Source organism: Ambystoma mexicanum, chromosome 12 (genome assembly GCF_040938575.1).
Source record: "Ambystoma mexicanum isolate Mex_15411 chromosome 12, UKY_AmexF1_1, whole genome shotgun sequence".
Lineage (NCBI taxonomy): Eukaryota > Metazoa > Chordata > Amphibia > Caudata > Ambystomatidae > Ambystoma > Ambystoma mexicanum.
In genome coordinates, this window is record NC_090936.1 from 452782702 (window position 1) to 452797382 (window position 14681).

The 14681-nt window shown below is 46.3% G+C and overlaps 1 protein-coding gene across 19 annotated transcripts in view; it reads right to left on the minus strand.

Annotated features, from left to right (window-relative positions):
* Positions 1-14681, minus strand: part of MICAL3 (microtubule associated monooxygenase, calponin and LIM domain containing 3) — a 2299897-nt gene that overhangs the window by 2022021 nt on the left and 263195 nt on the right. Inside the window, exon 1 of one of the 19 annotated variants that reach the window (XM_069628666.1) lies at positions 2547-2777. The exons of the other annotated variants lie outside the window; for them this stretch is intronic. The gene's annotated coding sequence lies outside the window, so the exon portion shown is untranslated. Of the gene's footprint in view, positions 1-2546; positions 2778-14681 lie in introns of those variants that run through there. 19 annotated transcript variants of the gene reach the window in all.

The following is a 14681-nucleotide window of genomic DNA, read 5'->3' on the forward strand; positions in this document are numbered from 1 at the left end:
ATAAAAATGTATGAACTGCTGGGTGAAAGAATTTTAAGATGAATAGTGACGGTAATGTGAGATTTCCTTCCATTTATTGATGTACAGGCAATAAGCGATACAGTGTTGGTAGGTGAAAGGTTGTATTTAAAAACATACAACAAAAATGATTTGCCCTGACCTAGCATACAAACATGCATGCAATCTCTGCAGCAGGTGCATCAACCAAGTGAGGTACCTTACAAATTGTATTCCAATTATCTATTTTGTGAATTTAACCTTCTTGAGGTGAAGTGAAAAATAAGCAGTGATACATAGGAAATGTATTTTGGGGTGGGGGGGCGACACTACCTTTGTGTTTCTGCTGGATTGTTTCTGCTGGGTTGCTGAATTACTTATTTCAGATGCTTAGCAATGGCACGTTTTGCTATTTGACTGTGCTGCCTTGTTTCGAAGTGCTACACTCGGGTACGTTTGTTAGGTTACACTTATGTTATGCCATGCTATGTTTTTAAGCTGTAGGAACATGTTGTACAATGTCTTGTTCTGCTAGGATCGTTGTATTCTTTTCCCAAAGCAAGTTAACTAGAATCTACCAGAGGACTGATACTGTTTACCTGACATGCATTTGTATGTACACATTCACTCCTTTTGCCCAGGGGTGGGGGATATGATGTTGGTTTCCGTTTTTTACATTATATTATGTCGATGTTTCATTATGTTTTGCTTTAAAATGTCTACTGGTCAAGTGCCTTTGAAGCAGCCATACGAATGTATTTATTTTTTTAACAGGGGAGATGGGGGTGGGGGGAGCGAGGATGCACCGGTAATCTAATGTGTTAACTAGAACCTACAACTAACATTCACATGATGCCCGCTATTAACAGGACACAGTAACTGCAGCCCAGAGGGAGAATACTAGTCAAAGATAGCATTATGAAAATGAACTCCCATAAGGCCCCAGCTTCTGCCCAAGCAGATTCCTACTTGAAGTCCTAGCAGGACTCGGGAACCTCCAGAAAGTCAGGACCAAGTTTCTGCTCCCAAGGAAGCTATGGTCGAAAATCCCACCCTCAGTTATATGCGCCCATATTTTCTTCCAGCTTTCCTGGCTGTTCAGGGCCCTTAGGCGTATATGCAGAAGGGAGTTTTACTCTGTTTTTCGGCATGGTGTCTACATGCCTTGGCTCACTATGACACTGTTGAAGACTCAGAAGAGGCTCCGATTCACAGAACGTTTTCTTATGGGATTGCGCCATTATAAAACAATTCCATGAATCAGGCTCAACGTATGACAACTGCAGAGCAATAGCCAGGCTGTGTGTCTTTAAGCGTCTTGCACAAAAAACACAAGCATAGAGTTTTGTTTAAAAAAAAAAAAAAGAACACTCCTTTTGGTATGCACTTGAATGACATAACCTATGGCATGAAGTGCTATACAAATGCAAGATAACATAAGAGTGTACAGGAACAGCACAGTACGGTCGCATTTAACTAACAAAGCAATACAGCGGGCTAGTAGCATTTACGTTTTTTAACGCATTAATGGAAAGCTAGTGTGCTTAAAATGGCAAAATGTTACTGCGGGAATGCGCACTCCACCCTTCACGTGCAGGGGAGTGGGTAGTAAGCGGGTGCGATTTGTCAGTAGTGTGGGCAGGGCTGGGGGGGGCTAGGTCTTGAATAATGTGAGTGCCATGAATATAGATGCTAGCTGCTTTGCATGCAAACAAAGTGCATTTTTGGAACATAAGAATGCCCACCAATTTATCAAACAGGGCTGTAATAATAATTCAGACATGCATTCCTTCGGAGCATACAATGGATACTTGGCATGGTGCTCATTTCGTGTGTCAGAATAGTCGCAGCTCCGTTTTGTTCCGGCCCAATTTCTCTGCAGGTATTCGCTTCAGTGATTGAACATTTCCCAATCATAAGGGCCAGTACGCTCCCACTGAAAGAGTACTGCAGACAAACTGAGAAGTGACGTACTCACCACACCTCTACGAGAACTGGTGGTATTCCACCAGCCACACGAAAGGAGTGTCAGCCTACTGAGAACGACAGTGCCCGCCAATTAAAAACACGACAGCCAGTACATACACGCAGGAGCAGAAAGAAAACACAGCAACAAAAGCATACTTTCACTGTTTCGTTTGCAGAAACAACTGCTTCCATTCAACAGAATACACTAGGAGCATTCACATAAGAAAGACCTCATTAAAACATTGGCGAATGAGGCGGCTAGAGAGGCGCACAAGTGACACATTTGATGATATATTGTAGAAAATCACAAACCCTGGAACAATGTTTTGAAAAGAACGAACTGCCTTAAGTGGAAACAGGATGTGAAAACCGAACGTGGTAATAAAGGCGTGCCTGTGGAAGACGTGTTTAGGATGAATGCAGCCGTGCTGGCATCCATACATTACGTGAAATTAAAAGTATTCCAAATCGGTGACAGCATGCCGCCAAAGGCTCCCTGGTGTGTGCCAGCCGCTTTCCTTAGTCATGGAGCTGCCAGCCTCTCCCTCCCTCACTCTCCATTACCACAGCCCTGGCCTCACCTCTCTTCCAGGCGAATGGCCCTGCTAACCCTGGCGCTGCCTGGAGCTGCCTGGCGCTGCCTGGCGCCCGAGCCCCGCGCTGCGCTGCTGCAACGCGGAATCCGCTCAAGTCCTAAGAAGGGGGACGAAAGTGTGGGTAGGAATCACAGGACGTCCCGGGCCTCGAGCGGTGTCTTTCCGACCTGGGAACGTCTCTCGAGCTGCGTGCGAAGCCGGTGATTAGCTGGCGGTAAAATGAACAACCGGCAACTGACCAATGAGAGGAGGGACAGAAGACATTAGTCTCCTGTTAGCGAAAGACGTTGAGAGGCAGGGCGGGTCTACACTGAAAGTGTCTGTAGTGCTGAATTTTTAAAGAGGCAGCGCACGAAAACAAACGTGCCGCATCTGGAAGGCAGCGCCTAAAGCCTGGTTTATGCTCTGACGGGGCCGCCGAACCCTTTGTAATGGTTGAGCTCTCTTTAGTTATCTTCATTAATGTATGTTTTGGTGGTGTTCTGTCCATGACTCGCTCGTCTCGATACTGTCTCACGGTGACAGATTCCATACTCCGGCTCTTTGGCAACCTTCGGGGCCGAGCCTGCACAGCACCTCCGCCCTTCGCCCATCCCCTGGACTCTATAACTCAACCCCCACCCGCTCTCGAAAAAGATGCGGTAATGACTGGTGCTCCCACTGAGAAACAACTTTGTAAACTCACATGTTAATTGTGTGTGTTGAGGCGGGGGCTAACTGCACGCATGACAACACTCCCCGATGTTAAAACAAAAATGTTAAAAATGTTTACTTTATACCTCTTAAAATACTTCTAACCCCAATGCAATCCAATGGTGAAATTCAATTCTCCCGCTTTTTGTTATAAAATCCCCTGCCAGCTGCTGCAAAATCTAGACAGGTATGGTAATGCATTTAGACAGTTCAATGGCAGACAAGGCGGGCCCTTTTTCTTTGCAGTACAGGCGCAATTCTGCAGGAATATGCGGGCTCATTTCGGTAAAGACGTGTGTAGCCGGAGGGGGCCCTACAGGAAATCCATGCTAAACCCTATAATGCTTCAAGGCAGGAAGGGGAGTCGAGAGAATCCACTGACATACTGTGCAAGGGTCACATTGTTTCACAGCCCGGCTCTAAATTGACATAAACAGGCATCTTCTATAAATGTATTATTCTGACAAATGTGTGTGTGCAGGCCATTGTCTCCCGTTTGGAGGTTGCTACTTATCGCGTATGGCTTATGTAACGTTCCAGTAACTGCACAGGCAGATATTGATAGATAAAGCATGAGAAAAATATAAATATTTACTGCAGGGGCGCAACGAAACCTACATTTTGGGGTATGTGGGGCCAAGTGGTGATGGGAGGGGCCACTTCAGAAAACAGGCAGAGCAAACTTGGAGGCTCCGCCCCCACGATTCTACACCCCCGCAACTCCCCCCTCACCTCCGCGCCAACCCCTGCATGGTCTGGTGTGGGGATCAATATCAAATAGTACATTTTAAAGCGCAATATGCAGAGAGTCGATGGAAGTCTTTCTTGAAAGTAGCAGCTTTAAAGTTTTACTGCGTTAATTTAACGTACGTTTTTCTGCACAAACACAGTAAAACTTGAACAATGGCACTTTCGGGAAAGGCTTCCCGCACCTCTCTGCTTAACAAAATGCAAGTGCGCACATCCAGGGGTGCACCTAGGCTAAAATGTAGGTGGGGCTTACCCTTCAAATGTTGGGAGAGGTGCTAATTTCAGAGACGGTGGGGGAGTGGCAAACTTACTTGTGTAGGGGCATCTAACTTCTTTACGCATTGTAATGAGACTATTTTAGTGCAGCTTCAATGTTACTATTATAATGAAAGCTGCCACGTGCCAGAGCGTGGAGGTCATTATCTCAATAGGGTGCTGCAGCACCCTATTGTTAAATGCGCCCGTTCCCGTGAGCACATTTCATTTCAAAACGGCACCTTCTCCCAGCACCAGGTAGCCCTTGAAAAGCTCCCTGAGCTGGCGCCGGGGGGGGGGGGGGGGGGGGGGTACTAAAGGTGCCCTGGTGGTCGCCCCAGCGGTCCACCCCTAATGACGGCCCTGCACTTCGGTTTGTTGATTCGTCACAAACCTCCAGCGCGTTGTTCTATATGGTTTTAAGAACATTCAACTAAGGACATCAAGGCAAACTTTACTTTTCAGCATTATCAAGCTATTAGACATTATGGGCAGTGCTGGTCATTGTGCCGGCTCTCGGCGGATCGGAGATCCGGCACCAGATGTGTAGCCGGATCTCGGGATCCGGCCAGAGTCAGCCGCCCAAGCCCATGAACCGCACTGGAAAAATTGAAGAAAAAAAAAAGCACCTGCAACGGCAGCATTGTTTTTTACCACGGCTTTGACACAGGTGTTTAATGCACAATGCTCGCTACATGTATAACTGATTCCTTTGAGTTGTACAGGTAGCAAGCATTGTGCATTACACACCAGTGCCAAAGCCGGCAGTAAAAGGCAATGCCGCCGTCGCGGGTGCTTTTTTTTTCTTTTCTTTTAAAAAAAAAGTATTTCAGCATTGCCGGATGTCCACTACGACCCCGCCCCCTCTAGACCACGCCCTCTCGTACCCCCCTGGTCCCCCAAACCCCAACTCCTCCCTCACCCCGGCCCTTGTGTTGTGGGATCCCCACATTTTTTCCATTTTAACCACTTATTATGGGTATGAACAAATAGTTCAAAGGGTGCTTTATTATGTTGCTCGCTATAACTGTCACAGATTTGACTGGTGGTCGTTCAAATGGAAATTCACCATCATGCATAAGGAAGGCTCTGCTGCTGATGACAAAAGAAACGTGTTGTGAAGTTCATTACAGCACTCACTGCAGAGCCAGGGACGCAGCCTGTGTCTCAGAGGGCTGTGACTCAGGGAAACGGGCAGTGCTTGATCATCCGAGCTGAGCAGATTCTAGATTTGCCTCGGAAGAAACAAAATGTGCCCAGGACTTTGTTCCTGATCCTTTGAATGGTTAAAGGCTCAGCATGGAAGCCCTGCTCCTCAGCTCACATTTTCCGGAGCCCGATTAGCTCAATGACGTTGTGCGCCTGACTTACTGTTATGTATAGAGGCAGACTCAGGGGTCCTAACGCCTGCGTGAGCCAGCCATCGCACAAGAGTCAGGCACTCATACACGAGCAGGTGACGCCATGCTTCACAGCTGGAAATAAAGGCGTCACAATTTCTGGCGGGACGACACAAGCGTGTTGCTCTAGTGTCAGAGGCGTAAAATGTGGGGCCCGAAGCCAATGTATTTGGGCCCACCACAGTGACATTAACATCTGTAAATGCCCACTCAGTGCTGCTAGATGGGCATTTACATATTTTTGGTGGGCCTTGCCTGCTCAGGCCCTACCCTCTCTACCTCTCTGTCTAGTGTGTCTTACTAATGAGCGTGCAGAGCTCTGCCACAGCACACAATAACTGGCGATGAAGGTGGGATGCCACCCAACCCATGCTTGTAGGCGCGTTGCCCGCCTCAGAGCTACAAAGTACCATAAGGCAAGCACAAGCTACTCACATGGCGTGCAAATCGGCTGTCTGAAGGTGGGTGTATTGGCAAGGGCGTAATTCTTTTGGGGGGGACAAGGGTGTTTGTCCCCCAACCCAACTTTAATGGCACACCATTTTGTCCCCCTCTTTTGGCAGGGGTCCCTTTCTTTTAGATGTCATATCCCCACCCCAGCATTTTCAGCAAAGTTACACCACTGCAAACTGGATTTCGCTGCACATAAGGCACCTTTCCAACCTGGGGCATGTGCCACTACCCAATGCAAGACAAAAGTCTCAAAACTGGCACCTAAAACAAAACAAAGTTGCAAGAGCAGCACCCAGGTGAGTCAACATCAACATGTCTGCCCCAGAGATATCATCAGTGGCACAATGAGGCCACATGGCTTCCGTCTGCCCCCCCCCATGCCTCCTTGACACATGACCAGTATGCATCGTCCAAAGGCCGGAGATGGACATTATAGCTTGGGTGACTGTGACGAAATTACTACAGTCCTGCAGCAGTATGAGTATGAGTAGTGGCTAGACACCTACACAACCCTCACACTTCTACAAAATAAGTGATCCCAATCATAAAAGTGAACCAGGCACAGATACAAAAAAGACCTCCTTTGCTGTTCATTTTAACGTGGGCCGAGGGCTGGCTATTCTCATAAGAGAGGTGTGAATGTGAGACAGTAGCAACCTAGACAGCAATAGTACAACATCCCAAATTGAAGTAATGTCCAATCAAGGGTCTGTACAAATATTCATATTTTAAAGTTAGATCATTTTTATTGAAGTCTACGTCACGGAACAAAAAGTTATTTTGTATGTTGCGTAAGTGAATGCAGATATTAATCATATTAGACTGTATCCAGTAAAAAACAAACCTTTGTATGGAAATGTTGTAATAAAGTGTTTTAAATATTACCATATTATATAGACCAGCATATAAACAGGAAAGACAAGACGAAGAGAACGAGAGAGATAAAAGGATAGGTGGGAAAGAAACTTCAGGTCAGTTCTTTTATATGGAATACAACAATCAAGCACAGATAATATGTCATAGGACTAATATAGATGAGTTAAGAACGTTGATAAATGACCTTTTTATTATATTTAGGCAGTTCATCAAGATTTTGAGTATGACATGTTTCAATTCTAGGAATAAAACAAACGTAATTCCACCATATTGGATCATTTAGTTTATCTGGGTGTTAAATGTTTGGGAAAAAGATATGGGTTTAAGTTTTTTCTCTGACATGTGGGAACAAGTGTTGGAACAAGGCATTAAAACATCTATTGCTGCCAACCTATCTGAAGCCCTGTTTTTTCATTCTTAGTCATGCTTGCCGCACACCATTACGTAGCTCTGGATTCTCACCTAACTTGACAAGTCATTGTTTGGGACGCAATTCCCCTAATACCGATTTCTTGCACTTTGTTTTTCAATGTGAACACACACATGCCTTCTGTGAAAAAACGTGTTCGGTTTTGAAAAAGATGTTCCTGTTTACTGCACCCCTTACGATTAGTAATTTGATTGTTGGTTCTTTAGTTGATACAAACATTTACAAGATTACTACTTTAAAACGATTACATTTATTTATAGCTATTGGTTTTCATTTAATCTCCTCAAACTGGAAATATTCATACTTTAATTATACACACGAATAAGCAATAACAACTGTTCTAGAAAACTCTAACAAAAAAACTACCCCTGAAAAGGAAGACAGCGAAATTCAGAATGTAAGGATGCAAGCATTCTGGATACTTAGCAGAGTGGAAAAAGAAACAAATGACTTCAACGTTGTTGAAAAGGATATGTCTTTTAGGAAAAAGTGCATTCTCAAAGTTGTGGAAGGGGGTTTTGATGGGTTCAGGTGTGCCAAGTCACAGTAATTCAGACAGGGAGCAGGTATCAAGTCGTGTCGAGATGAAGCCCACTGCAATTCGATGCAGTGTTTGAAAGATGTGGGTCAATGGGGCTACCAGGATTGGTTTGGCGTTCAATCCAGGGTCGGCGACGAAGATGCTAGTGGTTCGAAGCATGATTTGAGGCATGGCAGTTCACAATCACCGCGATGAGCTTCTTGTTTGAGCCGGGCCAAGCAACGCACTCAATTGGTGCAGTGCGGGGCGAACTGGTTTGAGGAGCAACAACGGCGGTTTGAAGAAGTGCCCAAAACAGCACTGCAGATTCCATTGGTTTGAATGCGCTCAAAACGTGATCAATGATGGTCCGACAGTGGTTCAACATGGCAAAATGCATGAAACCAGTTGCTTTGCTTCTTCAATTGCTGCGAGTTCCAATCCAGGGGCTCAGAGATAAGATGAGCCCCTTTTCTCATTCTCCCAACCCTAAGGAGGCTGGCAAAAACCGGCTGGAGTCCTTCTCCTCCAGTGAAGTCTAGGTACTAGTGTAGCAGGCAGAGAGGAAAGTCTTACTCCAGCGTCATTTGCTCCCGAATGTGCCATGAGAGTGATTACGAAGCAGGGCTTGCCTCTGTCTTGGAGCACTCCTTCACCTAAATGGCTGGGGGCTTTGGGAATATGAACTCTCTCAAAATATATCCATATGTATTCTTTTTGTGGTCCAGGAATGAAAGAGAGGGAAACCCCTTTCTTATAAAGGGAAGAAGCCATCAGGGATTGGTTAAAAGCAAACCTGCTTTAAGGGTCCAATCATTGTTAAGAAAGGTGAATTGTGCGGTACCACTTCATACCCAATGTGCTTTGTTGAGCAGGAAATGTGAGAGACAGGAATGATAGAAATGCCCACCTAAACATAAGATGGAAGAAACCTTCCTCCCATTGATTCTGCTCTGCCTGTCTGTTTAGCCCCCCACCCCTTCTCTAGCCCTGCACTTCAAAGGCTGTATGGTGTCAGGCAGGCCTTTTTTATAGAATTGCCCTTTTGATGCCAGGCTCTCAGGCCATCCCCAGCTGGGAGATCCCAGGCCTGGCAAGGGAGGAGGTATCCAACCTAGGATGTTAGTAGATGCAAGACTCCTGTTCTTGGTCCCATTCACTTGAATGCAGTCAACCAGGTGCCTGGAATCCACATGCCCTCTAATTGATAGTTGCAACCCACAGGATTTACCTGGTATATTACACATCAGATGTGAGTTTTGATAATTATGTGAACCACCAGCCACCATACCAAAACCTAAGTATGGCTTATATTTGTAGATTATCCTGCCACAAGGTTGATAGTTTATGTTATGTTATCATAATTATGTGGTTTTGGAACGGGGATACAGATTTTAATTCAGCCCCTGTGCTGCAGTGACTTTGCTTCCACATCAGCTGTCAAGCAGGCGTAAGGGTGTCGAAGAAGGAAGCTGACACAAGGTTGGCATGACGGTTGCTATAAACGTTTATAGTAAAAATAAACCATCACTATCCCTATCTTAATACTAAAGGCTCTGTCAGAATGTCAGTCAAACTGAAACCAAAAAAGTGATGGGTGGAAGGTTTTGAATGAATCTGAACCACTGGCATTGCTTTAGGCAACCTTCCACACCACAGATTTTTAGCCTGTCTGCGCAATTGCAAAAGGGGTCCAGCCATATGCAAATCAGTCAGGTACTGCCACCATTGGGAGCAGCCCTGCCCGAACTGCTGGGCCAGGTCCCCGCTGCACAGAAACACAAGCAACCCCAGACATGTTTCTGCCTTGTTGGGCCTCCTCAGCGAGGTTCAGCTTGGTTCCCTATGGCGCAGCGAGCAAGGGACCCACGTCTGGGCATACCCTCTCTCACATAGAGTGACAAACTGAAACCAAAAAAAGTAATGGGTGGAAGGTTTTGAAATAATCTGAACCACTGGCATTGCTCTGGGCAACCTTCCACACCACCATGTACAGCCTGTCTGCCATTGCAAAAGGGGGCCAGCCATATGCATGTTTGGGATGCTTGTGGTCTAGTGCAGAAGGGATGTGACCAAGCAGTTCGGGCTGGACTGCCCCTTTTGGGGTGGGACCAAGCCTGATGTGCATATGGTCTTTCCCCATCTGTAATGGCTTGGCAGGCGAAGAACGATGGTCTGGAGGGTTGCCCAGAGCACTGCCAGATGTTAGGATTCATTCCAAACCTTCCAGCCATCAGCTCATGTCAGTCAAAATCAAACTACACCATCCTGTGTCACAACCTACTTCTTTATCTTACACTACAACTAAAGAATAATCCAACAGAACGTTCTTTCTCCAGGAGAATGACTCCCTTCTTCTGGTATTCGGGTGGTGTTCCCAAAAAGTGCTTTAGCAAAGGGATGCCAGGGGGAATGACTCCCTTCCCTGGCTTGTTGTTCCAATAAAACCTTTGTAGAACTCAACTCTTGGGACCAGGAGAATGACTCCCTTCTCCTGGTATTGGTCCGCACCCTCCAATATAGTTCACAGAAAAGCCTGGGGGAATGACTCCCTCGCCCTGGCGTCTCTTGAGTATATTCAAAGGGCTTCCGTTTCTTCTCCAGGAGAATGACTCCCTTCTCCTGGTGTTTGAGAGTTCCTTTCCCTATCTTTCAAATTGATGTTTGTTTTGCCACTCACTCACAGTATTAGAAAAAACCCAAATCCTTCTCTCGGTTTCAGTGGGCCTAGCTCTGCCACTGTGACAAGAAGAATGTCCTCCAATGTCTGCTTCACTGGCGTTGGGGTCCCAGACCCTTCTCTGATTGTCAGTGGACTTATCCCTGCTACTGTGACGAGAAAACTTTTCTCTGATGCTCAGTTCACTTGTGTTGGGGTCCCAGGCCCTTCTCTGGTTGTCAGTTGACTTTTCCTTGTCACTGCAATAAGGATGCTTTCCTCGGACACACAAATCTTCTCTCTGAGGGTCAGGGGCCTTGGGGCTACCACTGAGATGAGGAAGCTTTCCTCAGATGCACAACTCTTCACTTTGGGGTTTACTAGCCTTGGGACTACCACTGAGTTGAGAAAGATTTCCCTGGATGCACAAATCTTCACTTTGAGGTTCAGTGGCTTGGGCTGACACTGCGACGAGGAAGCTTTCCTTGGCTGCACAAATCTTCACTTTGATGTTCAGTGGACTTGGGGCTACCACTGAGACAATCAGGCACTCCTCAGATGCACAAATCTTCACTATGGAAATCAGCGACCATATTCACAATGTTGTTAAGCAGGGGCTACGCAGATACCCTCTTACTACCCGGTGCCCGTACTGGTCTGCAAGTGCATCCCGTTACCTTCTCTGGGCTCTTGGCACATCTTCCGGTCTTCCTGGGACTGGGTCGGCATCTCGTCTGCTTCACATGATTTTGCTATGCCCTGGACGTTCCACAGCTGCTCCCAACTTCTTACGGTCTTGGCGTCCTTGACTTCCCTGAGGTCACGCCACCGCCTCTCTCAGCAGGGCTGGGTGTTGGGTCAGCTCGTGCCAGATTCAACAAGGACTGCCTCAGCGGCTCGCTGTGTCCTTCTTCCTGAGTCTCCGGTCTGCTGACAGGATTTGGAACTCATGCTCTGGATGGTTTCCACACCTGTTGCCTCTCCCAGCTGGGCATGACAAGATATTTAGTCTATCGTCTCTTCTTATACATTGTTGCCATTCCTGCCCTGGTGGATTGTCAAAGTACTTTGTTTCTTTTCACACTTTGATCTTCATGCCTCCTCAGGGCCACCTCGTACCAGTACTAGCACAGTCAGTAATCTTCATGTTTTCTGTGCTCTTCTTCGTCCTAGTACTTTCTGTATCCCATGAACTACAGAAAAACATTTGTCTACTCTCAAGGAAGTGGCTTGGAATGGAGGGGGAGTTTAGGGAAGGTGTGTGTGTGACACTGTTCAATTGGCTGTAGCCCAGGTTATCGTCTTTGTCCCCAGAAGGGGAGTCCCTCCCCATGAGGTCCTCCCGCATTAAACCAACCCTAGGAGGAATAATGGGTAGCAGCTGCACCACCCATGCCTCATGGAAATGGGCTCCCCTCTGGGTCGACGTGACGAGGGTAGATGAATCGTCACACAGGCCACCTGCAACCTCTGAACCTGCTCTGTGCCATTGGAGAGCAGACGCTGCAGAGCAAGATACTGATGCAGCAGTGCACAGGTGTACACTATGCTTTGGCATGGAGTTTGATGATACCGGCATCTGGTTAGAAGACCGCTCTTTCTGGGATGGATTATCTGCATCATTATATTATAAATCAAAATCAAAAAAGCTAGGACTTCCCTATCCTTGCCAGATGGCAATTCTTCACAGCAACTAAACAATTACTTCAAAGACTAATACAGAAATCACAAGATCCATGCTGCTACACCTGGTAGGTGATGAGGTTGGTGAGCTGTTTAACTCGCTACCTCACACTGAGGCCGAGCCTCCATAGACACGCAATTAGCCTATTTCAAACCTCAAATAAACCACATTATGAGTGGGTCAACTTCAAGCAAGCCAGACAATAAGGTAGCAAGTCACAAGGTTCACTTTACACAAGACTTCGCAATTTGGCCAGCTCATACAAATTGGTGGACACAATGATGAAATTAGGGCCAGATAATTCAGGGAGGTAGATCGATTAAACTCAGACAAAACATCCTCAGAGAACGATGTATCTCCCTGCAGAAAATACTGGAAATTGCCAGGAATTGTGACCTAGCAGACACTTGGGCAACTACCACGGACACATTGTTCGACAAACACACAACAAAGAGCGCATATGCCATTGAGCAGATGAATGCTATACAACAGAGAAGACGGCCAACAAATGCCTTGGGCCAAATGAAATCCAATTGCAAAAAGAAAGGCCCTGACCATGAGACTAAAACACCAACCATAGGATGCACATGCTTCCAGTGTGCGGGCACCCCACGTGACTTGCTAGACTTTCTAGTGAAAGGTTTTGCATACCGAAGATGCAACAAACTTAACCTCTTCCCTAAAGTATGTGCCTCCAGACGGGCCACAGTCGTGAAGGCCTCCAACAAATCAACAGTGCGGAGGCTAGAACCACTGGCAGTAGAGAGACCCCAGCTGAGGCACATCACTCCAGTGAAGATAAATTATTCTTCTTGTATGAAATTAATCCAAAAACTAGGAGCAGAAGAGCTTATCCGCCTCGCTGCAAAGTTCAGCTTAACAATGTGAAAGTGATTGCAGTGACTGACACAGGAGCTTCCGTCAAATTGCTGCCCACTGCCAAGTTCAGGCTTCTCCAGTTGCACCCTTGCTTAAAACCCATGGATTTGTGGATATTCACATATGGCAACAACACTCCAGTTCCATTAAAAACATATTAACACCAGACATATCCCATGGGGCCAACTGTATATGATATGTTATGATATGTTATTAATAACGCACTTAATACCCAGAGGTTTCTAAGCGCGGACCCGGGGATGGAACCTGTGTTACACTGCGTTGTCTTGCTTCCAATGCAAGCACGTTGCCACTGAGCTATCATCCCGACCAAAGGTCTAACCTTTTTTCTATAACCAAAAAGGTCTTTGTGGCAGAAGTTGGAAAAGACATGCTCGTCAGCTGCCAAACAGCAGAATCCCTAAACTTCACCTTCCAACTCCACAAATCATACCTTGAGGCATATCAAAGACTACAGCTCACAGTTTGAGGTTGCCTCAAAACCAGGCCAGTAAAGCTTCATATTGACCACACAGTAGAGCCTGTTTCCCGAGGCATCATTGTGTTTCATTCCATCTTAGGCCCAAAGTTCAGGAAACACTTGAATCATTGAGAAGGTATCTGGGACCTCTGCTTGGGTTTCGCCAATAGTGATAGCATGTAAGTCTTAACCGGCAGGGCAGGTCTGCATATACGTAGACATGCACCTGCCAAACAAGGCAATCAAGCAGGAAAGACATATCGTGGCCACCGTCAACAACATCAGTGCTGATCCCAGCAATGCTCAGTACATCTGTAAACTTGAGCTAAAATCAGACTATCACCAATTGAAGCTCGACAAGCACTCCAGAACAATCACAATGTGTGTCTTCGGCGCTGCAAATGTCTCAGCTTCGGAATATCCTCTGCTGCAGAAGTATTTCAAAACGCAATTCACAGTGTGCTATCAAACCTACATGTGTCCTTAACATCAGTGACAACCTCCTTGCATGCTGCCACATGAGGAAAAACACATGGATCACCTTTAAACAGAGTTTTACTGACTCAGGGAAACTGGTTTGATGCTGCATCATGAAGAATGTGCCTTGCGTCAGCCAACGATCTACCCAGCTTCCTAGGGATGGCCAACTATTGAAGGCATTTTATTTCTAGGCTGGCCACGATCGCAGAACTTTTACATGATCTTATCAAGTGCAGTGCCTCCTAGGGCTGGACAGAATGCCACCAGCAAGCCTTGCAGAACGTCAATGACAGACTGTCCTGAAAAATAACAATGACATACTTTAGCACCCAATGATCTTCAGATAATGCTGGATCTCGCCTGAAAACCACAGTCAAAGATGGACACATCCCTTTTGTGTGTGATGACATATATAAACCAAGAGGAACTTTGATCAAAGAGAAACTCCTACTCTGTGGGAGGAGAGGATCCTACACAGAGGTGATCCTATGATGCGAAGACATCCTGGAGGGGCAGAGCCACACTACACCACACAGCCAGCGGTAGCATGGAAAGCGAAC